Raw genomic sequence first — 27,245 nt, 5'->3', positions numbered from 1 at the left:
CATGGATGTCTGGGGACTTGGTTTCCCTCAGTGCTTACCTAAGTCTGGGTGCACATGGCAGAATTAAGCAGTTTACTCTGATGAGATTGCACTGTTCTAGCGTAAAGTAGCAGGGTAATGAAAAGGATAGGCTTTTTAAATTCCGAATTCTATCCCTTGTCGTATAAAGAGTAACAGTTGAAAAGTGAAAGGTAGTTTTTGTAAGTTTTTGCTTTTTTTCTACTCCTGAAGAATATTTAAGCCCTTTGGTCTTGGAAATTCCAAAATGTCTACAGCCCTGGAGTTTACTAGGAAGTCAAAGGAATTTGCAGCTTTTAATTGAGGGTAACCAGGGTTACAGAAAAAAAAAAAATATATATATATATATATATATATATACATATATCATGTGACAAATAAAAAAATAATTTACTAATTCTTATTTTTTACTTATTAATTCAGCAAAAACAAGTTTGAGGTATAAAAATGTTAAAATATACCTAAAGTGGAGTAATTAAAATACAAAGAGAACAAAGTTACATTAAAAAGAAAGAATGAGTTGTGTCTTAATAATGCTTAGGCACAAATTTAGCTTTAAGCCTCTGGAAATATGTTTAAAAAAAAGGATTAGATTGGATTAGATTAGATTTCGTCCTCGGTGTCAGATGAAAAGAAAAAAGGACAAAGCAGAGTAGTGAAACTATTTTTAATTGACTTAATTCTACAAAGTAAGGTTCATATATCTAACAAAAATATATTTTGCTGGGTCATTTCAACTATGGTTTTGCAGAATTTCCGGCTTAAATCAAATGCTATTATTATACATCATCAGAGCATCATGTTTCCCTCCTTCTAAGTGGTTACCATAATAGTAACATGTGTGTGATTATTACGTGCATTTTGAACTAACGGAATGTAAATTCTATGAGAGTAGAGACCAAATCTACTTTTGCTCAATGTTATATTTCAGGTGCAGGGCTGGCATAGGGAAGCACTTGGTAAAAATTTGTTGAATGAGTTAATTCTTCTAATAAATACCTTTCATACCATCCCCTCAAATCCTAGGACTTTACATTAAATTTCAACCCATGTAATAAATTTTATGAAAAAAAAAGTAAAAATAATGTAATCTAATTTCTACGTTTTTTGATGACACGATTATTAAGTAATATGGCTTAGAAAATCTAGAGGAATATGTGAGCCAATTTCCCTTAGATTATCCCTTCAAATATTGGTTGTTAAGTTCTGGCAAGAGCTGGCCCACAAGAATGTGTGGTTAGATTTTCTAAAAACAAAATGCATCCACTGCTTACTCATCAAAGAAAACTGTACACCAACATTAAGTGAAACAGTATACATTATTTTGTAAAAATTCAGAGGTTTGGGTTGTGTTACGGCCTAGGTGGAGAGCTACTTCCCTTTCCCTCAAAGACAGTGGTGTAAAGAGATGAGAAGGGGCCCTAGGGGCCAGCCAAGCTTGAGCTGAAGTCCCAGTTCTGCCACATGATATCACTGTGATGCTGGGCAAGTATTCTTTGCTTAAGCTGCAAGTTGATGCGTTGCGAAGTGTGGCAATGACACCTGCTACTTCTCAGAATTGTGGAGGTAAAGTGACAATGAATGAAAAATGTCCAACACATAGTAGGGTAATACATAGATATATATTTTTAATGGTCATCTGCTCAATGGAAGTGAATAATACCCTTTAGCTTCACCAAAAGGACACCTAATTCCCCGGAAGAATTCTGGAACCAAGATGACTTTTGGGGTCAATAACATGTTAGTGATAGTTTTCCAGAAGTTTGCATAATATGCCTAGATCTCAATCATTAGTCACTGAATTAAGAGTAAGTAGATAAGTCAATAAATTTGGATCTGAAAATGCTTGATTTTGGTTAAGTTGCAGCTGAAATAAAACCCTAAGGCCAATTGACATTGGAGTTTATTTGAGTTTTTACATTGTTTTTTCCCACCTATGGGCTTACCTTCTGAAATCTGAGTTTTTGACTGTTCTTGAATATTAGTGAATTTCTAATTATAATTAGTTTTTTTCAAGCCAAAGTGTGTTCCATCTCTTTCTTGACATGGTACAGCACATTTAAAACCAAGCTCTCTATATGCTTGGACTTAGGTAACATGAAATAAGGCTTAAGTATTTAACGGAAAGGTAAATATTGATTATTATTACAGCATATTTTTCTGGTAAATTTTTGCGTTACTGGATGCTAACAGGCATTCAATGAACTTAGTAAACAACATCATTTAGAAACAGTCTTTATTTTATTATAGCCTAGATGTCTCTAACTTGCATAATTGCTTTATTTACGAAAACTGGAATATTCACAATTTCCTCTGTAAGAAATCTACGTTTCATTGAAAGATAAACAATTCTCTTTTTGTTCAGGAGACAGATTTAGATTTTAATAACCTACACTCTCCCATCTGCTCCAACTATAAATTGTACATACAATTTATCATCATGACAGGATGTTGCCAGGTCAGAATCACTGGGCAGGAACAGCATATCTAGAGTCCACTATCTTCTGAAAAAGTCATCGGGTTCTTTGCCACTGAGAGCAGGTCATTTTATTAGTTTGAAGAGCTACCATGTGATACAGAAAGAAGGGGCATGAACTCCCAATAGATCTCAGAAGCAGTGTGACTATTTTAGAGAGATGACTAAACATATAAAATAATTCAATTACACCGGCATATCAATTCCTAAATCGTTAAGCAGTTATCCTAAATGTCTAAAAGGAGCACAAACAAATGAAATTTCCAAGCTTAGGATAGACAATATTTTGTATAAAAGGTTTCTGAAAGCAAAATGAGCATTTGTCTATTTCAAAATGTTTGAAAATAAACATGGATTGATGAAAATAAGAAGCTTGGGTTCTAGACACTGACTCTCTGACTCTACAACTCCCTCCCACCCCCCACCACCCCTCCACACACACAAGTGATAGACCACAGGTAGGCTCTCTTAAAGTCTGACTTTGTACCTTTAAGAAGAACAGGCAGGAGTCAGTGCTGGGAAACATCAAGTGTTTTGAGATCCGCCTGGGGATCCTGCTGTGCTTCTCAGCTGTGATTGTTACCATTTGCTTTCTAATTCTGATAAAATATGAGATGCATTAAGTGACTAATGTTTTTTAAAAAATATCTTTTGTTTATATCTTCTAGAAGATGGTGAATTCAAATGCAGAAACAGAAAATTTGAATGGCAAGAGAATATAACAGGGATATCCTGTGTATTTATTGTACCTCCACTGTGTTATAGGTTACTGGGGGCTGTGACCTTGGGTGGTCCTAGGCCTAGAGCTGAATGCATAAAAAAACAAACAAACAAAAAAAACCAAAACAAAACAAAAAACACCTCACAGGGAAAGGTGGTCTCCACACTTAGCAACTTGGTACTAGCTTAATAAGGTCACTGAAGATCTGTAAACAAACCCAGAAGGAATCCATGGGCAAAAAGAGGATGATCAGCATAGAAGGAGAGGACCAGGGGAGCAAAGATCATTCGTGTCCCACCTACCCCCAGTTAATGCATAACCTCAGCCTTGGAGGAACAAGATTATTATCACCCAATGGGTTCATCTTGCTCACTGTCCAGAAAAGCCAATTTACTGAGATGGCATTATTGCAACAGAAAAAAATTTGATAAACACAGAGCCATTTAAATGGAAGATCAAAGTTTTATTATTACTCAGATAAGTCTGAAAATTCAGAGGCTAGAGTTTTTTTAAGAATAGTTTGGTGGGCAGGGAGGTAGGGAATGGGGAGTGCTGATTGACTGGGACAGAGATAAAAGCATAAGGAATCGAAGCTGTCTTCTTGTACTGTCAGTCCCTGGGTGGGAGCCACAAACAACATGAGCCAGTTTATCCATCTGAGTGGTATCAGTTGGTCCATCAGAAGGCAGGGTCTAAAAAAATACCTTGAACACTAATCTTGGGTTTTACAATAGTAATTTTTCCACAGGAGCAATTGGCTAGGTTAAAAATATTATGGTCTCTGGCTACATGACTTGACTTCTGAGCCATAATTTCTAATTTTATGATTAATTTCATAATCTAATTATAATTAAGTTAATTTAGTTCTGCAAAAGTCTAATTCCCAAGGAAGAAGGGAGTTTGTTTTGGGAAGGGGCTGTTATCATCTTTGTTTCAAAGTTGAACTATAACTTTCAGGGCCTACACCCACTAAAGAACAGAGGCAGCTTGAAGGTTAGAAGTAAGACAGACTCAGCCAGGTCTGATTTGTTTCATCATCATGATTTTTGAAAGGCAGTTTCGTGACCCTCCAATCTCCAGAGAGTTGTGACATTCACTGGGCCCTGCCAAAGCTTAAATCAAACACCATCTTCCAAACATTTATATACTCCTGTTTAGATAAAATGTATTAAATAAGCTATTGAGAAATAATTTGACTTCTTAAGTGCCATTAAAAGGGGGACGGTGATGTCTTAGATAAGGGGATAGGATCTTATGGGTACTAGGAAGACATGGCTTACTTATAGATGATCATTGTTTCTAGGTTTTGTGGAACAATTCACTGTCAATCTTCCAAGTGTGAATCTGCTATTATAAGTATAATCATTTCTGGGCACCCTATGCATTTTTATCGTTTAATCAGTTTCTTTCTTTCTTTCTTTCTTTCTTTTTTTTTTTTTTTTTTTTTTTTTTTTTTAAGATGGAGTCTTGCTCTGTTGCCAGGCTGGAATGCTGTGGCTCGATCTCGATCTCTGCTCACTGCAACTTCTACCTCCTGGGTCCAAGCGTTAATCAGTTTCTGAAAAGACTGAGAATGAGATGGTGGAACCTGTCCCCTCAACCTTCTCGTTGCCCCTGAGAGACCCTACCTGCACCCAGGCAGCCTCCAGACACAGTAACAGGACCAAACTAGACATCTGACCACACTCACTACGGCCAAATGTGTGTATAGCTTGCAGAGTGAGTTTCCCTGATTTGTAAAAGAGCCTCATGGTCTCTTCCGGCCAATGACACCTTCTCTTGATCTCTTTCCAATGGGAGCTGCAGCCATAGAATAAACGGCAATGCAGTGCAGCAGCCAGCACCACCGACATGTGGCAGCTGGCGTGGGTTTGAATCCAAGCTCTGCTACATCAGAGCCTGCCTTAGCCGCTCACTGCCACAGTTTCCTCGTCCAGCTGTGCCTGTCTTGTGGGTTTTCAGGAGGATTAACCGAGGGAGTACAAGAAAAATAGTTGAAACAGTGCCAGGTGTACCATAGGAGTGTTGCCCTTGGGGGCTGGCATGGGTCTTGCACACCCTAGAAAAGATTCGCAGAGGAGGAAGTGAAGACCCAGAGAAACGGCATGATTTGTTTCGGTCATGCTGGCCTCGTGAAGACAGAAACCCAGGGCTTCCAGTTACTGTCCTAGGATCTCTCTACTTTTGCTACTTGTTTTTAAGTTTTACACTTATGTGATTATTAATACAAAGAACAGAAACTGATTTTTAATGGGGATTTTTTTGTTCTTGTAGGAAATATATATATTAGCAAGATTGCATTTATTTTAAAAAGTCACTTTAAATCTTTTATTTTTGAACTGCAGGCTTATGTTGTGTCATCAAAGTTACTATCAATTTTTATGACCAGATGTAGAATCTGTGTTTATTGAATGCTATGTGATACAAGAAATATTATATATGGTATACCTGAGCTGTCCTAGTAGAGCTATTACAGAAGAAAGCTTTCTTATGCTCGTAGATCTAAACAGTGACATCTGATTAAGAAATGTTACTCATACCATATGATTTGAAAAGATGGGAAAGCAGAAATAGTAAAGGAATCATATTCTAAAAGAAGATACTTTTGTTCTTTAGATTTCAGCATTATACATTTATTTTTTCATCATAAAAGTAAGGGAAAATGTTCAAACTAATAGAAATAGCATATTCTACTATGATAAGTAAAATGTCTCTTTAACGAGTTTAAAATAAGGGGGTTCGTACTGACTCTGACCCTCCAATGACTTCTTTCTAGGCTGTTTTTGGTTAACAGGTTAGAATAACTTCATTTCAATATTTGTATGATGCTTTTATCAGTATCCATAAAATCTTCCTTTATATTTCTCTGTTGTATCAAAATGAGTAGAACACTTCCAGGTTCTCTCTCATGAATAACTATTTCATATTACCATGCTTTCTTTTGAATGTCTTTACTATATCTTTCTGCAGAATGGTAAAAATGTAGATTTACTATGTTCTTCCCAGGCTACTAGAAGTTAGCATGAAAAACATATTCATATGCATTTTCTATAGATAAGTGTATCTGCCTTCCTGCACCCACTCAGGGTAAAAAAAGAAATTATAATAAATCTACCCATTTCTAACAACCTCCTTATACAGTTCTTCTGCTGAATTACAGTTTTCTTTCCACCAAGGAGAAAAACCAACCGAATAAGTGAAGTTAGTTCTACGGACATGAACAAGCATTTCCCACAGGATGTGTTTGTGAGAGTTTGTACCCAGAGCTCAGACTGGTGGGAAATTGAAAATTAGATTTATGAGAAATTGATGCTGATTCTTAACTTTTCTCATTTTACAGCCCATTGTTTTCAGAAGAGTATGTGTTTCTCATGGGCAAAGGAGAGAATCCAGAGTGAGAAGCTGAAGAAAGTGGGAAGTCCTGGATTGGCATGATTTCAAAACACATGCTAAGATGCAGGAACTCATCAGCTGTGGCTGAGGCTGAGTGGTTTCCATTGCGACACAGAGGGACACCATAAGAGCTTTAAAAAGCGAAGGGGGACGCAACCAGGTGAATGTTCTGGACACTGGAGCTGAAAACAAAAACAAACAAACAAAAAACCTAACAGTTGAGTCTAAGTCAAACTGCTTTGCACCTCCCCTCCTTTTATTTTATTTTATTTTATTGGTGGTTTCTAGGTGCAAATGGGAAGGACCATAACAAAATTATTGTGTTTCTCTAACCCAGGAAAGGAAATTCAACACTCTGGTGCATTCACCCTGTGAACAAGCTTTATTTTATTCCAGGGGAAACAAACTGAAATTTCAGTGTAGGCAAGACGACTGTTTCTGTGGCAGAAACATTGAGAATATCCCTAGCAGAATGTAACTCTTAATCAGGGTTGTTTATTCATGCCGGGAGCACCGCACGTCACGCTGCTCGCTTGGTGCCATTCGGTCTGCCCTGAGCCTTCCTGGACAGGAAGTCCTTAAGATTAAAGATTATATTTTTATGGTCTCATGCCTGCCTACTCCAAGCTATTAACTGAAGAGAAATGTAAGTAGGAGTCAATTTGTAGAAAGGATATTAACGGTCTTCTGTGTGTCGTGATGAAAAATAGGAAGGAATCAGGTGGAGTCATGGAGGGAAGAAACCAGGTTGGTTATTGTTTGGAGTATTGGAAATAAGAGTATTTCTGTGTGGAAGTGGAACTGTCCTTCGAAATCAGTATTGCATATGTAATTAAAACAAAATCAATAAAGAACTTAAGCTATCAGGATATTAACAGATAGGCCAAACAAAGGATTTCATCTTACTTTCCGTGGCTGCCCTTTTCAAAGCACTCTTTTTACGAAGCAATATCTTGGCAAAGGGAAACAAGTAAATATTTGAAAATAAACGTAAGACTGCATGTGTGTGCAGGAGAGAGAGACTGGGTTTTATTTTTGTTTTATTTTATTTATTCATTTTTTTTTCAGTCGCCCTTGATGCTGTGACTTATTCTACAATTGTTTAAATGGAATGTATTTTGAAAATCTAGTTTCTCCATACCAGCCTGGTGAGTGACTTGTGGTTCTGCATTTCATAAACACGCCCCTTGGGTTTATATTTTTGCATTTACTATTTGTCAAGGTAAGGTAATAAGGTATGATTAAATTACATTAAAAGATTCCTTTAGCTTTGCAGCATGAATCAATGTTAATAACAACAGAAAATTCATACTTATTTCCTATGCATGTTGCTTCTATGATGGTTTTAAGACCCATAACTTTGAATACATATAAGTTTTCAGAGATGACTGAAAGTTTTGGAACTTTGGATGTGTCTGTGCATGTGTGCATATTGGAGTATTCACTTCAACATGGAAATGAAATTGCTCGAACATTGTCCATGAGGAACCTTTTAAATTTTTGATTTCTTCTAACCCTCTGTTAACCTTCAGTGAGTGGTAAGTTGAGTCACAGAACTATTAACATAATCCTTCATTTAGGAAATAATTTCATTAATTTAATAACTCAAACAATTGCTGTTACCAATAAAGCAACTGCTTATTAATACATAACAGTAATTAAGTACATTAATCTAATGTTCATCTGAAAATAGAGAATGAAAAGTTTGGCATTAATAAAATGGATCATTTCTAAAAGGAATATCATAATGGCCCAATGTTTTGATTTGGAAAAATGGAATTAGTTAGAATTTTAAAAATAAAATTTGATTTAAAAGCAGATATAATTTTTTTTTAGAAAATCTGAAGAAAAACAAAGAAAGATGCAAAGAAGAAACTAACAGTCATCCGTGATCTCATCATCCGGTGGTAACTACTGTGAACATTTGGGTTTGGCTAATTTCAGCTCCTTTTCTGTGTGCACATAGAGCTTTAAGTAGCTCTAGACGAACCTGCCAGTGCCAGTAGCTTTCAAAACGGGATTCTGTTCCGTCATTTCTTTTTACATACTATAATGAGAATGTTTTCTGATTGCATTGTTCTTCTACAATTTACATTATAGTATACTTTATCAGCGTTTTATTGTTGGCCATTTAGTTTTACAATTTTTTTCATAGCAGATACTTAAAATGGGAAGTTATCTTCATGCTAAGCACTGTGGGCTCCTGACAATGTACCTGTGTTTCCGGGGCAGTTGGATACTGAGGACAATAGGTTTTGAGATCTTTTTTGGAATAAACTCCTTTTGCCTTTCCCCGCTTTATTTTTACCTAGAGATTCATGGTCTAGATTTTCCCATTTAAAATTTTTTCACTGTTCTATTAGCTAACATCAAACTGCTAAATTTATTTTGGAGTTATACTTTGGAAAAAAAAAAAAAAACAGTTGTCTTAGGTACTGTTATTTGGCTCACATGGGCTTTTTAGAACCTGGATATTATTTTCACTCATAGGTGCATCACATCAATACTAAATGTTATAATAGATTATCATTGCACAGATTTGCTCAGACACAACGAATGCAGCTTCCTTCTAATTTGTAAAGGCCAATTTTGCGCTTATCTGATAGGGCTAAGAAAGTTTTATTTCCTGTTATTTTTCTCATTTTTCTCCCTATACAGTGGGTTTTATTTGTTTGTGTGTGGTTTTTTTTTTTTTTTTTTTTTAAACAGAAGTTGGCTATTTCATCCCAGAGACTGAGAGATCAGGCTGGTTGGGGACGGAGGCTATGTTCCTGTGAACATTCAAGGAAGGTTTGCTGTGCGTCTGCCTGGAATGTGCTCTCCAGGGAAATTTGCTAGTGTTCAGATCACTCCTGGCTGTATGAATCTTTGTCCTACGACTTTCAAGCAAAGGAAAGTTGCCCATGGTTCATGCACACAACCAATGAAAGGTAAAACAGATTCCATGGGAAGCAAGACATTCTGGAGGTTATTTGAGTCTCATCCATAAAAGTTTCTCTACCGTCCTCTGCATCACAACTTAGACCAGCGTGGCTGCAGCGTCAGTGTGATCATTTTCCATATGTATACTTCATTATTTTATCACCTTTTTTGTTTTTTTGTTTTTTTTTTTTTTTTTTTTTTTTTTTTGAGAAAGAGCAAATGAGCCGTCATTACTTTTAGTTGCTTCTCCATGTTACTTTTGCTTCAGAGCTAAACTCATTAATGAACAAGTGACAGAGCATGGGGGGAAAGCAAAGTACCTGGCTTGGTTTAGACTCTGACAAAGTAATCCTGATGTGAAATCTGTGCGTGCGCTGGGTGGATTCTCACAGGTATCAGTCTGAGCCTGTGCGTTGCTGCCAGAAGACAGTGAATCTACACCCAAGATCTGAGGTTGCTGCCAGTGCCACTAAAAAACAGAAAATAAAGAAGCCCAGTGATAAAAGACGTGTGGGATTTTGTTCACCTGAATGCAGTAAATGAATCAAAGTCAACCAGAGTGATCATGGAGTGAAAAAACAACAAAGAAGACGCTACCCAAACTAATCCAAATCGTAACCCTCTCCCCATCCCCACCCTCAGCCCCAGCGGCTTTGATTGACACTTCATAGTTAAGCTCGTCCATTTGTTTTTAAGGTCAAAGTTCCCACAGCATAAAAAATAACACAATAGCCCCTGTTTGGCGGCTTGTGGACAAGTGCAGGGAGCTTGGAGAAGCGCGAATGGTTCTATTTAAAAAGAAGCAGCTGTTTGTGTCTTCACTTCTGACCCACGGCTGCACTCTGGGCTGGCTGTGCTCAGAGCTCTTTCACTCTCCCGGCTCCAAGCGGCTTGCTGATCACGGCACAGAAGCCAGGCGTGTGTTGGTTTCAGCTACTGCCAGAAGCAGATGCGGCAATTACCTTCAGAAGCAAGCGTGAGATGAACTTTGAGTGGCGGCCGGCTTTTTGGATGGTGGTCTGTCCAGGGGGATCTTTATTGCTGGTAATCCTTTTAGATCTTCAGTACCAACCGATTGGTCTTCACTTCAAGCTATTGTCAACACAGATGGCGCTGGGTTTGGAATGCCAGAGGCAGACAAATCCTGCCTGTGTTTATCCAGTTTTAACTTTTGTGCTAAGCGAGTGAACTATGAATGCTAGCAAAAGAAAGAAAGAATATTTCCACCAGATGTTATCTGTTCATTGTGAAAACTAATTAGGACACCTACGTAGACTCAGAGATAAGCTAATGTTAAGTGATTATATGTATCTATACACTCATGTATATAGTATATCCATGAAAGAAAAGTTTTAAAAATTAGATTTGTAGTCCATTACTCACCTCTTGATATAGTACTTACATTACAGGGAGAGTTTGAAATGATTTATTTTTACAAATGAAAAATGTGCATTATGGAACTTGCCCTGTGGAGAAGGAAAAGAAAGAAAAAGAAAGAAAGAAGGAAGGAAAGAAGGAAAGAAGAAAGAAAAAAAAAGACAAGGAAAGACAGAAAATAGAAAAATGTGCGTGGTTTTGTCATTCGAACTCGGACTTTGGGCAGCGGTTTTGGAACTTTGTACATAGTAGACTCACAGGACAGGTTTGTAAGAGACATGGCTTCTCTCTGACACGGGGACCTTGTGTCAGGCCCAGGACCTCCAGGTTTGGTGAGGTACCTGTGACAGTGATGCAGGGCTGAGAACCGCACTTGGAGAGAAAAGCTCTGCAGGGGGTTTCTGGGCTCAGCTGCGGGAGGGGGTGGGGTAAGGGTGAGGGTTAAAATGGGGAGGGGGTGAGGATGGGTGGGGAAGGGAGGAATTTCAACCAGTTCCTTCCTCACTGAGTCTTTAAGGTACCTTCCCGCTGCCCAGACCTACTATCTTCCGAACTCCTGGCCCTTCCCCGGTCAGCTCTTCTCACCTGGGATGCAGTGGAGAGCCACTCTACTCTCCCCGACCTTCCGTCTGCATCCCTTCCTTCTGCTAAACGATGCTCTTAGAATTTGTGTCCACCAAACACTTCAGGCCTTTTGAACGTTTCTTTTTTGTCTGTCATTCTTTGAGCTACTTGAAGGCAGTGACTCTTCCTGTCCTCTCTGACACCCCCGAAGCCTCCCCTGGTCTCTGGCAATAGCAGGTGCTGCATAAACGTGTGTTGAATGAAAGGTACACATGAATGGGAATTTTTCTAAAGGACAGAACTGACTTTATAAAGGAGGCCCGTTGAAGAAGGCTTGCAGCTGTGGGCTGGAGGAGGCTGACAGCCCTCTGGTCTCTCCTTTCAGAGCCACAGCACTTGCTCCAGCCTCTGGCGAGTGGCCTGCAGGTCTCAGCGCTCAGTGCTTCCCAGGCCTTAGTTTCCTCAGAAAGTTACAACACTTACAACAGAAAAATAAGCCACAGAAATGTATTCTGTCATCATTCCGGATGTCAGGGGTCCATGATCAAGGTGCGGCGGTGCTCCCTCTGCAGGCTTGAGGAGAGGGTCCTGCCTTCTGTCTTCCAGTGTCTGGTGGCTCCAGGTATCTCTTGATCTGTGGCTGTCACTCCAATCTCTACTTCCACCTTCACAGCCTCTTTACTTTGTGTGTCTCTTATGAGGACACCTGCTATTGAATTTGGGGCCCATTCAGACAATACAGGAAAATCTCATCTCAAGATTTGTATTTACATCCACAGGACTCTGCTTTCAAATAAGGCCAGAGTTTCGAGAGTTGAGGATGTAGAAATACCTTTTGGAACAGGATGTCATGAAGTTTGTGGCAGTTCTAGAAAATTATGCCCAGGTATTTCCCAGAGAAAGGGAGCTGCCCAGCTCAAGCCTATGCCCTGTTCCTGTGTACAGACCCCAGCCAGCGACTCGCTGATGGCGGGGTATGTGAAGTCCAGCTGCTTTCCCTCGACTGGTGACACTTCTGAAAGGTCATCTCACCTCAGAGCCCCCATGGAATAGGCTGGGAATTCACTGTGCTCCATTACTTAGTTCAGAGTCCCTGTGGGATAGGCTGAGCATCCACTGTGCTCCATCACTCAGCTCAGAGTCCCTATGAGATAGGCTGGGAATTCACTGTGCTCCATCACTCAGCTGAGAGCCCCCGTGGGATAGGCCGAGGGTCCACTGTGCTCCATCACTCAGCTCAGAGTCCCTATGGGATAGGCTGGGAATTCATTGTGCTCCATCGCTCAGCTCAGAGTCCCCAAGGGATAGGTTGGGAATTCACTGTGTTCCATCACTCAGCTCAGAGCCCCTATAGGATAGGCTGGGAATTCACTGTGCTCCATCACTCAACTCAGAGCCCCAATGGGATAGGCTGCGGGTCCACTGTGCTCCATCACCCAGCTGAGAGCCCCCATGGGATAGGCTGGGAATCCACTGTGCTCTATCACTCAGCTCAGAGCCCCCATGGGATAGGCTGTGGGTCCACTGTGCTCCATCACCCAGCTCAGAGCCCCTATGGGATAGGCTGGGAATTCACTGTGCTCCATCACTCAGCTCAGAGTCCCTATGGGATAGGCTGGGAATCCACTGTGCTCTATCACTCAGCTCAGAGCCCCCATGGGATAGGCTGTGGGTCCACTGTGCTCCATCACTCAGCTCAGAGCCCCCGTGGGATAGGCTGAGGGTTCACTGTGCTCCATCACTCAGCTCAGAGCCCCTATTGGATAGGCTGAGGGTCCACTGTGCTCCATCACTCAGCTCAGATCCCCCATGGGACAGGATGAGGGTCCACTCCACTTTGTCACTCAGCTCAGAGCCCCCGTGGGACAGGATGAGGGTTCTCTGGGACTCCATCACTCAGCTGCCCTCTGTGTTGACTCTTGGGGAGCACTCCCTAGGAGACTGCCTCCTCCATCCATTTCATAGGCTGTTTGTTGCTGAACTTGACTTAAGGCATGTAGCAACTTGTGAAGTCCAGAAATGTGTTGGAAATATTATTTATTCTTGTACATCATCTTGTTGAATTCAGCCAAGATGGTAAAAGCTCTATGCAAATTGATGACAGCTACATGATTAAAAGTTAATATTGCAATCTTTTCTACCTCTTCAGAAAACCATTTATACTCATTTACACTTGAGAATTTCAAAGACTCTCCATTTATCATCCTTTTAGCTGTACATTTAGGAAGCTCCACAAAGTAAATTTTTTCTAAGGATGAAAACTCCAGGTCTTGGGGTCCATCTGACCTGGGTTTCAGTCCTGGCTTGGTCTTTTGTAGCCTTTCTAGGCTTCAAGCCTTCTCTGTGAAGTAAAGATAATGCCACCTGACACGTGGTGTTGGGGTGAGACTTCCAAGGACCACACAAGTAAACCCTTAGTGCAGAGCCTGGCACACAGGCAGTACTCAGAAAACAGTGATTGTTGTTGTTTTGTTGCACCACTGCCTCGTGGCCCTGAGTGTCTTTGTGATGGACTGTTGGGGGCAAGCTGAGCTGAGATGCAGGGCCGGTGCAAGCCGTAGTCTCCAAATCCCAGTTTAGTTATCCTGGGGGGTGTGGTGTGGGAGGCCATGAACTCAATTTTTTCTCTTTGGATCTCAGGAGAGGATCTCTGTTCTCCGCCTGCAGGAGAGTTTTATCAGTGTGCCATCCTGAACACACACGGAACACGAACCTCCCTGCGGGCTGCTTATATCCCTTGGGGCTTGTTTTGAGACCAAGAGGTTTGTCTGGTCGGAAGTGTGATAGCCTGGTACCAGGGTCTCTTCTGCAGCTAGGCGGCTGCTGGGAAAGCTGGGGGCCAAGTCCTGTAGTCCTGAAGTAACGATGCCCCTGGGGGAGCATCAAGAAGCAGAAGGGCTGCCAGTTACTCTGCCCACCTGGGCAGGGGTGTATCTTCAACACTGGGACTCAGGGCACCATGTTTAATCTATCCTGGGCCAGTCTTTCAAATCCTAGCCCCTCCCCAGCTTCTATATTAATTAATTTAAACAAATGATGGCCAGATCTCCTCTTTACTATATGTAAGTTTGGTACAGTCTAAGCTCCTGATGGTTGGCTAATCTACATTCAATAGACAGAAAACTATGAAAATATTTATTCATTCAAAAATTGTATAAGGCCTGTGTGGTCTTTTCAGATATTTTGTTTATCTCTCTGAGCTCTTTTGTTGAAGGATAACATTGATATGGTAAAGAATGCAGGTTTTAAGTGTACATCTTAATGGATTTTTATAGATGTACATATTTATGTGACCAAAATGGAGATCAAAATAAACCCAGAGCCTAACAAGCCTATCTGTCCCCTCCCTGCCAATACCTGCCCATCAAGACACCAACGATCCTGACTTCTATTATTTTTCCCATCATTTATTTTGATCCCTCAGAGCTTGTTACATGTTACTATTAAACTCTTTAATGTACATTATCTATTACATTTAAGTATATATTTTTTAACTCAAAGAGAAAAGAAGGCTAGGAAAAAGTCAATTTCTTGCCCAAGTTCATGGAACTGGTGAGCGGCAAGTCTGGAATTGAATGTGGGTCAGCTGATTCCAGAGGCCAGTTGAGCTATCTCCCGATTCTCCCAGAAATTCAGATATTAAACAGTCAGATATTCAGTTAAAAGTCAGATATTAAACAGTCAGATATTCAGCTAAAAGTCAGATATTAAACAGTCAGATATTCAGTTAAAAGTCAGATATTAAAGTCAGATGTTAAATTAAAAGTCCGATATTAAGCTGATCTCAGGTAAGAAAGATAATAGAAGGTGAAAACTAGTCAGTGAGTTCTTAAAGGTGATTAAAAGAATTATTTCCTAAATATAATATTCCTTGTACCTATGAGACCTTGAACTCCAAGGTGAATGGGAAGGTGTTTAACAGATCTGTAATAAGAATATGATAATGATACTTAACCAGTGCTGTTCTAGGTATCATCTCACATGTATTATCTTCGTTAATCATCATGACACGGGCTTCATAGGCAAGCATTAATATCCGCCCTATTTCACAGGTGAAGTAACAGAAGTACAGAGTCACTAAATAATTCACCCAAGGTCACGGAGCTAGGTAACTGGAGCATCCCAGATTTTAACCTGAAGCTTGTACTCCTGAGCACTGTGCTATATATATTTTTTCTTTTCCATGTCACTTAAAAATAGATTAAAAACCATATGACTAAAGAATGAAAATTAGAGAATATCCAACGAAAGTTGAAATACAAATTCTTTAGACTAAATTGATTTTCATTTTATCCTGCCGTTAACTTCTAGGTATGCAGAAACTAGTTATTTAGTGAATCGTGTGTGTACCCATTAACCTTCCTGATAATGTCAAGTAGATAAGAGTTCTAGAACTAGAAGAACTGAGTTAATAACCCATGACCCAGGCTGTATTTACCATCAGGAATACCCTTGGAAATTAGATGACTGTGGTCAGAAATGACCCAAGAAATCATCCCCAAGTCTGGGAATCAGTGGATATACCTGGTGAGCTGACAGAGCTTATGTGTAGAGGCTTATGTGAGGCAGGGTTTCCAGCAGGTATGCTGGGTAGTGCCAAGATACGGTGCTAAGGCCACCTCTTTCTAATGTATAATACAACTGTTATCACCCGTGTCCATTTCACTTATGAGCTTGTCTTCTCATGAAGGTTAGATTCACACATCTTCACCTTTCCCACACCCCTCTGAACTGAACCTCTTCCTGGGCCTGGAAATCTTTCCCATCCAAACCGAAATACCATGGCTACTGGATAGCCATTAAGGGATCGGTATCAATTTTCATGATCAGACAAAAGTTTCAAGTGCATGCCTTACCCCTCTGACAATTTTCTTACAGTGAAACGTGTCTCAACACAAAATAATTTATGTGTTGAAGTTTGGGGGGGGGCAATCATTCCCCAAAGATGTCAAAGGAAATGACAAATAATAGAAAGCTAAGTCTGCACAAAACTTTCTGTGTGTGCACAATACCCATTTCAACTAAAGCTGAGAAACATACATTAGCTAAGCCACTTACTGAGGATCAATTACCCAACAAGCTGAGAGTTAATCACTCCTGTGGCTCTGACTCATGTGGTAAAGATTCAGATTTAAAGGGAGCATGCTAGAGTCAGAGCAATAAACAGAGCTCCAGTTGACTTTTTTTTTTTCCTGATCGATGGAGCATTTATTACCTCTCTCTCTTTCTCTCTATCTCTCTCTCTCTCTCTCTCTCTCTTTCAGTGAGCCCTAAGAAGCACACCAGAAATAATATGGTTTGGCTGTGTCCCCACCCAAATCTCATCTTGCATTCCCACATGTGTAGGAAGGACCCAGTAGGAGGTGACTGAACCATAGGGGCAGATCCTTCCTGTGCTGTTTTCTTGATTGCAAATAAGTCTCACCAGATCTGATGGTTTCAAAAAGGGGAACTTCCCTGCACAAACCCTCTTCTCTTGTCTGCTGCCACGTGAGATATGCCTTTGACCTTCCACTATGATTGTGAAGCCTCCCCAGCCACATGGAACTGTAAGTCCATTAAACCTCTTTCTTTTGTAAAGTGCCCAGTCTCAGGTATGTCTTTATCAGCAGCGTGAAAATGAACTAATACAAGAACCATACGTAGGAAGTGATGAAATACAGTGTACGTGCTAAAAGGGTGATAAAGAAATTCAGAGAAGGGCAAGCTCAATGTGACCTTGACTATTCAGGGACACCTCACAGGGAATATAGAATTTGCATTCATCCTTGAAGAATGAGTAAGATTTGTGTGGGGAAAAAAGCAGCAGTGAGATATTTTGGTGAGAAGCAGCATGAGCGCAGATAGGAATATGGTTCTTGTTGGAAAATATAAGACTAACTCAAAAATAGAAAGGTTCCATCGAGGGTTTATGTTGGACAATGTTGGGTTTATAAATTTGAGGCCAAGCTATAAAGTTCCCAGGATTTTTAATGTCAGATGAGGAATGTAAACCTAATTTCAGGAACACAGAAATGTTTAAGTTGAGAATTAAGGAATGACTCGATGAAAGCAAACTCTCAGTATATTTTTCCTGGATCAGTCGCATAATAGACTTTAGGCAAAGAGATCACTTTGAAAGCTTTTTAAATAAAGGAGCAAATAGGATTGGCACTGGAAATAGAAAAAGCGGAGAATGTAAGAAATATTGTCCAATATAAATGTTGGGGAAGGTATCAAACAGGAGGGATGAATCTGATGGATCCCAAGATGTTAAACTTTTCCATTGTGAATGTTACTGACAAAAATAAAAATGAAAAATAAAGGATGGTAGGGCCGGAAGCTTCAATGGCTGAAAGGTGGCAAATCAGTTGTGCCCAAATTAATCTTGATATCCCAGTTTTGATGTTGTGTATTCATGCCCTTAAGAGTAGTAAATTTGGTAGCAAAGTTAGAGATGTCATGGCATTTTGAAGAAAATGATGGTACCAGTTAGCTGGGGGCATATTGGAAGACTGAGAGCTTTAGAGAAAGCAAAGAAGAATCTTTCTTCATTCAGAGAACTTTCATTAGGTTCCAACAATGTGCTAATCAAGGTGCTGGGTATTGGTGAGTAGAAATTCCTTCCCTTAAATGGATCATTATGAGAGAAAATGACACCAGTTGTATCAGTTGTAACCACGTGGCAGGTCCTTTTATAGCAAGTTCTGCAGAGAGAAGTGCCTGTGCGAGTGTTTGTTCAGTAGGACTTTTAAGGGAAGGTCTCACCATGGAGGCAATCCAGAAATTGGGTTTTAGTATTTCTCTGGAAAGGCAAGAGAAAAGAAAAAGAGCTTTTTAAGAGGAAAGAATGGCAGATGCGAAGACTAAAGCAAAGACACAACTTGTTGGTTTTATAATTATCAATTGCTCAAAGCATTTAACAAACTAATTCACCAGTAGAGTGGCTAGGTCATGGGATGTGGGGCTAGCAATGAGCAGGAGTTTGTGTGCTGTACAGAGAATTTTAGATTTTAGTTTGTAGGTGATAAGGAGGCATGGAATATAGCTCAGTCCGAGAGTGAGTTGACTTTTTCTGAGTTACAAAAGTGATCGATGCGGTGTTGGTACTCATGGTGACTTGGATGGGGTTTCTGATGATAATGTTAGGAAACTAATGTTTTATAACTCCTGGAAGGAAATGAGATGATTTGAACTGGAAAAGTGGCTATTAGGAAGGGAAGGAGATATCAGACCTCCAGTGTATTTGTGAAGCAGAATGGACAGGTTTTTGCCTGTTGTGATGGTTAAAGGAAAATACAGAATCTAGGATAACTCAGCCCTTAAGGTCCTCACCTGTTCTGTGGTGAGACAAATGACAGAGAAGGAGCAGGCTTGCCCAAGGCCAACATGGGGCAATCATGAGTTCAGTGTGAGACATGTCAAGTTTGATGGGTCAAGTTGACGATGTCTGGAAGGCAACGTTATGTGTCGGTCTGGAACCCAGAAGAGACATCTGAGTGGAGATGAAGCCTTAAAAGTCATCAGTCTATAGGTGATTGAAACAGGACATGTGTGCATTCTTATATAGCATAAGAAGATAAGAGGGCTGTGTGCAGAGTCCTGGGAGCACCAGCATTCCAGGAGCTGGGAGCCAGCAATCTTGGTGCTGGCCCTATAGATGATGTTTTGAGCTATATTCCTGAGTTATATTCCCTAGCTCAGGCTGATCTCAGGTAAAATCTATTTAAAATTTATATATTATTTTTTCTTCACTTTTTTGTGTCTAATATTAAATTTATAAGTGAAACCAGGATATGGAAGGATTGATTCTCATAATGCTGACCTCGGCTTTTTAAATTTTATTCTCTTTGGGTACAGGCCAGCCTCACAGATATTTTGAAAGCTGGCCTCACCACTCCTAGTGGTCTGATGGTGTCCATAGGTGGAGAGGTTTGCTTAGAATGAAGGAGAGGAGTTTAGGGAGTAAGAAAGAAACAGCTGTTAGTTAAGTGCTCATATTGTGCCAGATTCTTCATGTTCATTGACTCACTTAGCTCCTATAACTATGTGTAAAGTGGATATTTCCCCCAGTTTTATATATGAGAAAAATCAAGACTAAGTGTGTTGCTTGGGATCACATAGCTTGCAAGGACTGTAGCTGAGTTTTACTCCAGAATTTCCTCTTGCTCCTTCAGGGGTAGATTGAGGTTTTTTTCTGCCTTTCCTTGAACCTTTGCTCTATGAATCTTAATTAAGCCAAGCTATTTTCTCATAACCTTCTCAGCGGGTCAGTGAAAGGCTGTGAGTTTGAACATAGCTAAGATAGGATTTGCAGACAAAGCTCAGGCTGTGATTGCTATGCCACATTTTATGGAATAGAAAGGGACCTGAGGACCTCAGAACTATTACCCTCAGGGGGGTTGTTTTGTCTCCTGTGAAAGAACTGGGACATTTAGGAACAGAGAGAGACTGAAATGAGCAAAAAGCCACAATCATTCCTCTAGTGTTCCTTTCCTCCTGATGTGGGGTTGAATTTTCAAGACATAGAATCATAACCTATAATATTAAATCTGGGTGGGGGAAAGCACTTTTTTTTTAACTGTTTACTCTATTTTTCAAAAATAATACATGCACATGGAGCAATATCTAAATAGTACAAAAGGAACTATGGTGAAAAGTGAGTGCTGGCTTTGTCCCTGCTGGGTGAGGTTCGAGCTTTCTTCCAGGCTGTAAAACCATTCACCACTCAGTTCTGGCTGCAGCCATTTGCGGTTGCATCTCTTAATTTCTGTTGCCTCCTCTTTGGTTCTTTTTGACTATTCAGGTTTGTGTGTGTGTGTGTGTGCGCGCGCGTGTGTGTACACGTGTGTAAATGTGTGAATTTCATTATAAATGTAGTGACATTTAGAGCAGAGGCAGAAATAAAGGTGCTAGTATAAAACAAGTTTAACATAATTTTTATCTTTAAAAATTCTTTCCTTTGGCCTTTTTTTCTAATTTATTGAATTAAATAAGTTAGAATTTTCCTTTTCTTCCAACTTATTGAATGAAATTCTTATCTCATTTATTTCTATTCTTTCTTTGTGGCAAACAGAGAATAAAATACCTAAGGCAGGACTTTTTTCCGAAAACCGTTTTAGCAATACCACGTCTCTGTTATCACTATTTTCAAGAGCCTATACAGTTTTACATCTTCTGTTATCAACAGCTGTTTTAGAAACACCTTTAAAATTTTAAGTGAGTAGGGTTTTTTTTTTGTGTGTGTTCTTTTCAAAATAAATTTTATCACATTATGAGTATCAAACATTGCTTTGTCTGAGTAAGCCCACTGGTGAGGCACCTTAGGATTTCAGATATTTGAATATAACATTACTAATGACCAGCACCTGGCTCTAGCCCTTGTCCCAGCTCCAGCTTTCCACTGGGGTGAGCTTGTGTTTTTATCATCTGTGGAGAAAAGGACTAGGAAGTAACCACCTCATGATCGTTTAAGACTTTCTTGGTTCAGCATACAGCAAATTCTGTGACATTGTAAGTTCACTCTCCTTGTGACAGTGCAGACCCAAATATATTTTTTTTTCATTGATCTTACAATAACAATGTGGTTCTCACATTTTGAAATTTAAAATTTTTATTTTGTCCATTTCCTTCCTTTGTTGATCTTTGAAATCCAGCATTGTTATCAGGATATGTCCTGTTGGTGACAGTTCTTTGTCTTTTTGCTTCTCTTGCTGCTTCTGAGACACAGTACACCACTTCTTAGATGAATTATAGAAAGTTTACGGAGTCTCTTCTTTTGGGACAGGGGTACCAATTATTTATGTGTTGGATTTTCTTTGTCAGTCTTTCATTATCTATCATAACTTCTTATTTTCTCTGTTATCCTTTTCAGTTCTTTGTTCATTTCATTTTTATTACTTTTTAAATAGTATTTTCCAGGTCCTTTATTACGTATGTGTAAATGTCTCTTTTCTATTTTGCTATCTCTAATGTGGCTTTCATTTCTGAGGCAGTGTTTTAAAATTTTTCACTTATTTCCTTAACTCTACTAGCTTAGGTTTCAACTTTCCCTGTTTTCCTGACACATCTTCCCTGTACTTTTTTTTTATTATTATTAATCATGTGGAACTTATTAAAAAATAGAAGCAGTGTCATGGTAAGATTTCTTAACGTGTGTGTGGCTATATATAGTCATTCTTTTAATTTTCTTTTAATCTGCTTGTATTGTTTTCTAACGAGTGTTTATTTGCTTCATTCTTTTTTCTTGTAGTTGTATAGAGCAGTACTTCCTCCTCTTCCCCCTTTGCCTGCTCCTCCTCCTTTTTTTTTTTTTTTTTGAACCAGGTGAATTCAGGCTAACAGAAATTCTCCTTACAAAAGAGAATTGTATGTATAATTTAGTTATTAGCCTCTACAGCTCCTCATTTGTCAGAGGCAACAGCTAAAGGCCTGCCCACAATGCAGAGAGTCTCTTCTGCCCTGGCACACATCTCCAACTCTCCCACTCAGCCTTCTGCTTCACTCCTTGTTTCTTTTTTTTCTTTTTGGGATGGAGTCTTGCTCTGTTGCTCAGGCTGGAGTGTACTGGTACAATCTCAGCTGTCTGCAACCTCTACCTCCTGAGTTCCAGCAATTCTTCTGCCTCAGCTGCTGAGTACCTGGGACTACAGGAGTGCACCACCATGCCCAGCTAATTTGTGTATCTTTAGTACAGACAGGATTTCACCATGTTGGCCAGGTTGGTCTTGAACTCCTGACCTCAAGGTATCTGCCCATCTCAGCCTCCCAAAGTGCTGGGATTACAGGCATGACCCACAGGACCCAGCCCTGGTTCACTCTTCTTTACAGCCAACCAGAACTGAAGCAACTCCTGCCATCAGCCCCTTCACATGGCTATAAATGAGAATGTGCAATGTGAGGATTACTTAGAAAGAATAGTGTTCTCTCTGAGTCTGAAATTTGCAGCTATAGGCATTCTTTCTATATATCTTCTAACACTCCTATATTTGACCTTCACTATATTTGGCAGTCTTTTTTCATGTATTATTGATTTTCTAGGTATTACTACTTTCTATAAAAATGGAATGTGCATTTATTTTTTTTTAAACTCTCCTAGTTAGTTTTGGGTGATCATGCCAGGAGAAGAGGCATATACTGTCCTGTCTTTTGTCTTACAAATTGGAAGTCAAAATGGAGCTTAAATCAATTAATTAACAAGTGGTAATGTTACATACCAATAGTTACAGAAATAAGGATGAGCTAGACATACTTTCTCTTCTTAGTAATCTTACAGTTTATTAAAGTGGCCAAGAAAGGCAAATATGAATCAAAAACTGACCCTGTAATAAGCAACATATGAGCGCTACCTAAAGGGACAATAAGAGTTTGGGAATTTGGACCAGGGAAAAGTGGCTGAGGTCTGCCGTGGTCACGCATGAAACTTACTCTCCATTTCCTGCTTCTCTGCCCTGGAGGAGGCTGCCAGAAGTCAGAACAAGCCTGGCTCTTTCCACCTCCACTCCCTGTCTTTCTTTCTAACACAGCAACCACTGCAGATGGTGAAAGAGAATCCCCCTTTGAGGGAAAAAGGTAGAGCAACATGTTTTCATGAAGTGTTTCCCAAACAATGCCTGGCTCTAAGAATCGCCTGGAAAGATGATCACAACGGATGCAGGATCTCCAGAGAAGACCTGGGATTTGTATCTTTCACAAGGACCCAAAGTAATTTGGGTAATCAGGCAATTTTGGAAATCCCTAGCCTAGAAGATAGAGCACTACGTTGGAAGGGAAGAGACCTGTATTTTGTTTCTGGCTTTGCTGCTAAGTAGGTGTAGAATTTGGATAAGTTTCAATGTATCTGAGCCTCAATTTTCTTGTCTATAAAAGGAGTGAGCTTGGCTTGATGGTGTCTAAAAATCACTTCCAAATTTAATATTCCATGATTCTCTAAAACACATAGCATTTTTATAAAACTCTATAACTCTCTTATAAAAGGAAAACAGAGAAAAAAAGGATTAGGGACAAGGGGCTAGGAAAGGAAATAGACTTTTTCCTTATAGACAAAAGGAATTGAATGAAACCTTTTCTCCTGCCATGTTTGAAAAAAGAACTTTCAGGAACACAGCTTGCAGTGGACAGAGTTTCAGTGCAATTTCAGTTAAAAAAAATTTCATTTCTTTACTGGCCCAGAAACTGAAGGTGCACATATGTTAGACATGGTTAGTATTGATTATTCTGGAATGAGCTATGCAATCATAGAACATTGATTTTCTCGGTAGAAATCATAAAGCACCAATAGTATTAGCTTCCCTCCCGGTGTTTGCACATGCCAAAGGTAAAGGAGAGTCTTCCCTTGGTTGGTTTTTCGTAAGAATGACCTTTTTCTTACTTCAGGAGTTTGATTGGCAGGTCCTGCCAAGAAGAAAAAAATGAATTTCAAAGCAGACCTAAAAAACTTTCTCTTTTCTACTCTCACTGGGCTTTTGTTGCTTCAGGTGTTACAGAAAAAGCACATTTCTCAACTGGTCTAGTCCCTAATAACAGTGCTATTAAAATCCCCAAGCACATCTGATATTGCTCTTCCAGGGTCTAGGGAGCATGATGCATTTATTGATGTGCCAGCCACAAAAGGATCACATTTTGCTTTGTTTGAAGGTCCTGAGTGTCATTATTTTTGTTTGCAGAAACACTGGGGTGCACATGAAAGCAGGGACAGGGAGACACGGAGAAAACAACCCTGGAGTCCGGCTGCTGATTGCCTTTTTTATTCACTTGAAAAGCCTCTTGGTGGATTGATTTGTGATTTGGGTACCACTTCTCCAGCTTGGGACTCTGAAGTCTGTGCTTGTCATGCGCTTCCGACAGTCAGCAGCCTACTCGGAGGTGAGTGATTATGATGTGGAAACTAATTGGTTTGTTCCACCACCTTTTCCTTCCAAGTGTAGCAGGCTTGCAATTTGCAATGGCCATAGGGAACAGGGGCAGCATGCATAAGTGGAATCCACAAAAAATAAAACTGCTTGACTGAATTTTCTCCAAATTCTCCTAGATCAAAAGTGGACTCATCCTAAAACTTTTGGATCAGCCAAAGTTGGGGTGAGATTTTCGGTGGACAGAGGTGAGGGGACCCAAGGGCTACTATGCCGCATATTTGCCGTCAGAACTGAAAGCGAGAGGCTGGGGATGGCTGAGGTGCTCAGCCCGAGCCGTGTGATATTGATGTTTGGGACCAACTGGGAAAGGCCCTACTTGGGAGGAAATTACACATCTGCAAAACTCAACTTTCTGCAAAAGCTATGGGCCTTCCCTAATCGAGCCCCGAGGAGCATGAACAATCACTGTCACCGAATCAGTTGCACTTCATCACAAAGGGAAATTATCATGCAGCCGCGGATCGTTTTTGTCAAAACAATAGATAACAAGCTATGAGAGCAAACGCACAGCAGGGAGAAGAGATGGGTGGTATGTGGACAGCCATTCAGACACGGGTGTAGGTTACAGGAGGAGAAACAGTCATGAGTTATAAAGGACCCAGAGGAAGACTGTATTATAGCACAGGCAGATAACTTGGGGACACCCAGTGTAAGATTAAATTACATTTAGTATTGTCCAAAATGACTTGGTCAACTTCATGGTCCCTCTTCCACTCCCATGGTAAAAGGAAGCTCCATAAAAAAGGCCTGGTTCTGGGGAGCAGAGCCTTTGGGATTCTTGATATTCCTCTCATTCACACACACACCCCAGCATTCGCTGGTTTCTCTGGCCCTAGGCCCTCTTCCTGAGCACCTGTGAGCGTCTAGCATTTCTGCCCAGCCCATTGTGCATTGAGTTTTTGTCTGAACTGTTTTGGGTTTCCTAATTCTTCCCTCTGCATGTGCTCTCCAGTCCTGCCTTTGTTCTAAGCCCCATCCCCACAGGATAGCCCTGGTGTAGCACCTCGGGGCTTCTGCTCACCAGAAAGTTTGGACAAGCAGACTCTACAACAGGCAGTAAAATGTGGAAGGACTTACATTAATGTCACTGCTTTGCACAAACGTTGTGAACTCCAGGCTTCAAGGAACCACATGGAACCCAGGCCGACCTCATTCTCCCTCCTCTTGCCAGCGTTGCATGTGGCCTCTGCTCATTTATCAGAGGAAGCTTCACAGGAGGGACTAAATCCAGGGTCACATGGACCCAGGACTGAATCCCAGTTCTCCTCCTTAGTAGATGTCTCTTTTGGCAAATCCTTAACCATCCCTGCACCCAGCTTTCTTATGGGTGCATGGTAAGGGAGGGGTGTAGGTGCTAAAAGCCACACCACTTGGGATGTATGTGATGATGAGTGTTCTCAGCTCTAAAGAATATCATTTTTCATTATTCAGCCAGCAAATATTTCTGAGCACCTATCATATTCCAGTCACTGAGGATGTAAGAAGGAGTGATATGATTCCTTTCCAGACAGCTTCCTGTTTCCTCAGGTACCTGCCCTTTGTGCTTGGATGACATGGAAGCAGTCATTGCCCATCTGTGAAAATCCCTGTCACCCTTCAAGTGTGACCAAACCTGTTGCAGTAAGCCTGTGCTGAAGGATGACCTCTTCCACATACTCCAACAGCTCCCGCTCGAATATTGCAGAACACCATCGCGTCAGAGAACCGCCCTGCCTATGTCTGTCTTTTGTCTCTGTGTTTCTCTCTCTCTGTAACACATACACACACGTGCTCACCCAGCTTCCCCCAGTCTGCTCACAGTTAAATTCCTGCATGCATTCCCCCCCACCACAGCTGTTACACATATTTTCCACAGCCAGTCCCCCAACCTCACCTTGACTTTCTCCCACCCACAGATGACCCTACTCTTGGGGTTTCTGATAACATTTCTCACTAAATCCTCTAGGGTCTCAGCTTTCTCAAGACCATTTATAGACTCTGTGTTTCTAACATCTGTGATTAGACACATTCCATTTGTTATAGCTTCAGAACCTCTTTCTGTTCTCCTCTGTATATCAGCGTCTCTTGGTGTCTTCACACATTCCTCCTCCCCAACCCCTGGAGAGAAAGAGGCTCCTTCTTTCCCGTTGGGGTGAATCCTCCTACCTGGGGCTCCAGGAGCCTTCCACTCCCACACTCTTCACTCTCACTGAGATGGCCCCTTACTCACAACCTCTCCTCCGTTCCTTGATCCTTCAGCCCCTCTCCCTCCACACCTTGTCTACAGACATGCTCAAGCCTTACTAGACAGAATTGAGCAACAGCACACACACACACACACACACACATGCGCACACACACATGCACACGCACACGCACACACACACACGCACAGCAATTGCATCTCTTTACTGTTCCAGAATCCAAATGTGCACATATTTAGACATGGTTTGTATTGGTTATTCTGGAATGAGCTATGCATTCATAGAACATTGATTTTCCCAATAGAAATCATAAAGCACTAATAGTATTATTTTTCCTCGCCTTTAGCTTTATTTTTACCCTGTGATGCTATTATACTTTCATTCTAGCTTTTCCTTCAACTCCATACACAAACTTACTGAAAAATATTTTCAAGCATGTACATTTTATCAACTGATATGTAGTTTGTAAATGCATGTTTGTATATATCTAAAGATATAATAAAACTAAAAATGTTAAGCAAATTGCCAAATATTTTACTAATATCCATTTCCTTAGGAGTTTTCTCTTAATACCTATTTTCTACTTTCACCATTTCAGTAACGTATGTCTACTCAAAACTACCAAAGTCTAACGGTAAACTCTAACGGTATTTTGTAGGCTTTTCATCTACTGCCGTTCTTACCCTCACTTGTCTGCT

At 40.4% G+C, this 27,245-nt stretch overlaps 2 long non-coding RNA genes across 2 annotated transcripts; both read left to right on the top strand.

The window, feature by feature from the left end:
• The first annotated feature begins 7,254 nt into the window (after nucleotides 1–7,254).
• Nucleotides 7,255–9,637, top strand: LOC141581524 (uncharacterized). Its single transcript, XR_012514229.1, has 4 exons — nucleotides 7,255–7,355; nucleotides 7,677–7,756; nucleotides 8,445–8,515; nucleotides 9,318–9,637. It is a non-coding gene; the product is annotated as an uncharacterized LOC141581524 (long non-coding RNA).
• Nucleotides 9,638–9,769: 132 nt separating this feature from the next.
• Nucleotides 9,770–26,996, top strand: LOC141581588 (uncharacterized). Its single transcript, XR_012514286.1, has 3 exons — nucleotides 9,770–11,172; nucleotides 24,116–24,314; nucleotides 25,892–26,996. It is a non-coding gene; the product is annotated as an uncharacterized LOC141581588 (long non-coding RNA).
• The last annotated feature ends 249 nt before the right edge of the window (nucleotides 26,997–27,245 follow it).

This window comes from Saimiri boliviensis, chromosome 16, assembly GCF_048565385.1.
Source record: "Saimiri boliviensis isolate mSaiBol1 chromosome 16, mSaiBol1.pri, whole genome shotgun sequence".
NCBI classification, from domain to species: domain Eukaryota; kingdom Metazoa; phylum Chordata; class Mammalia; order Primates; family Cebidae; genus Saimiri; species Saimiri boliviensis.
The sequence above is the reverse complement of the archived record's forward strand: the minus strand, read 5'-3'. Positions and strand labels throughout refer to the sequence as shown.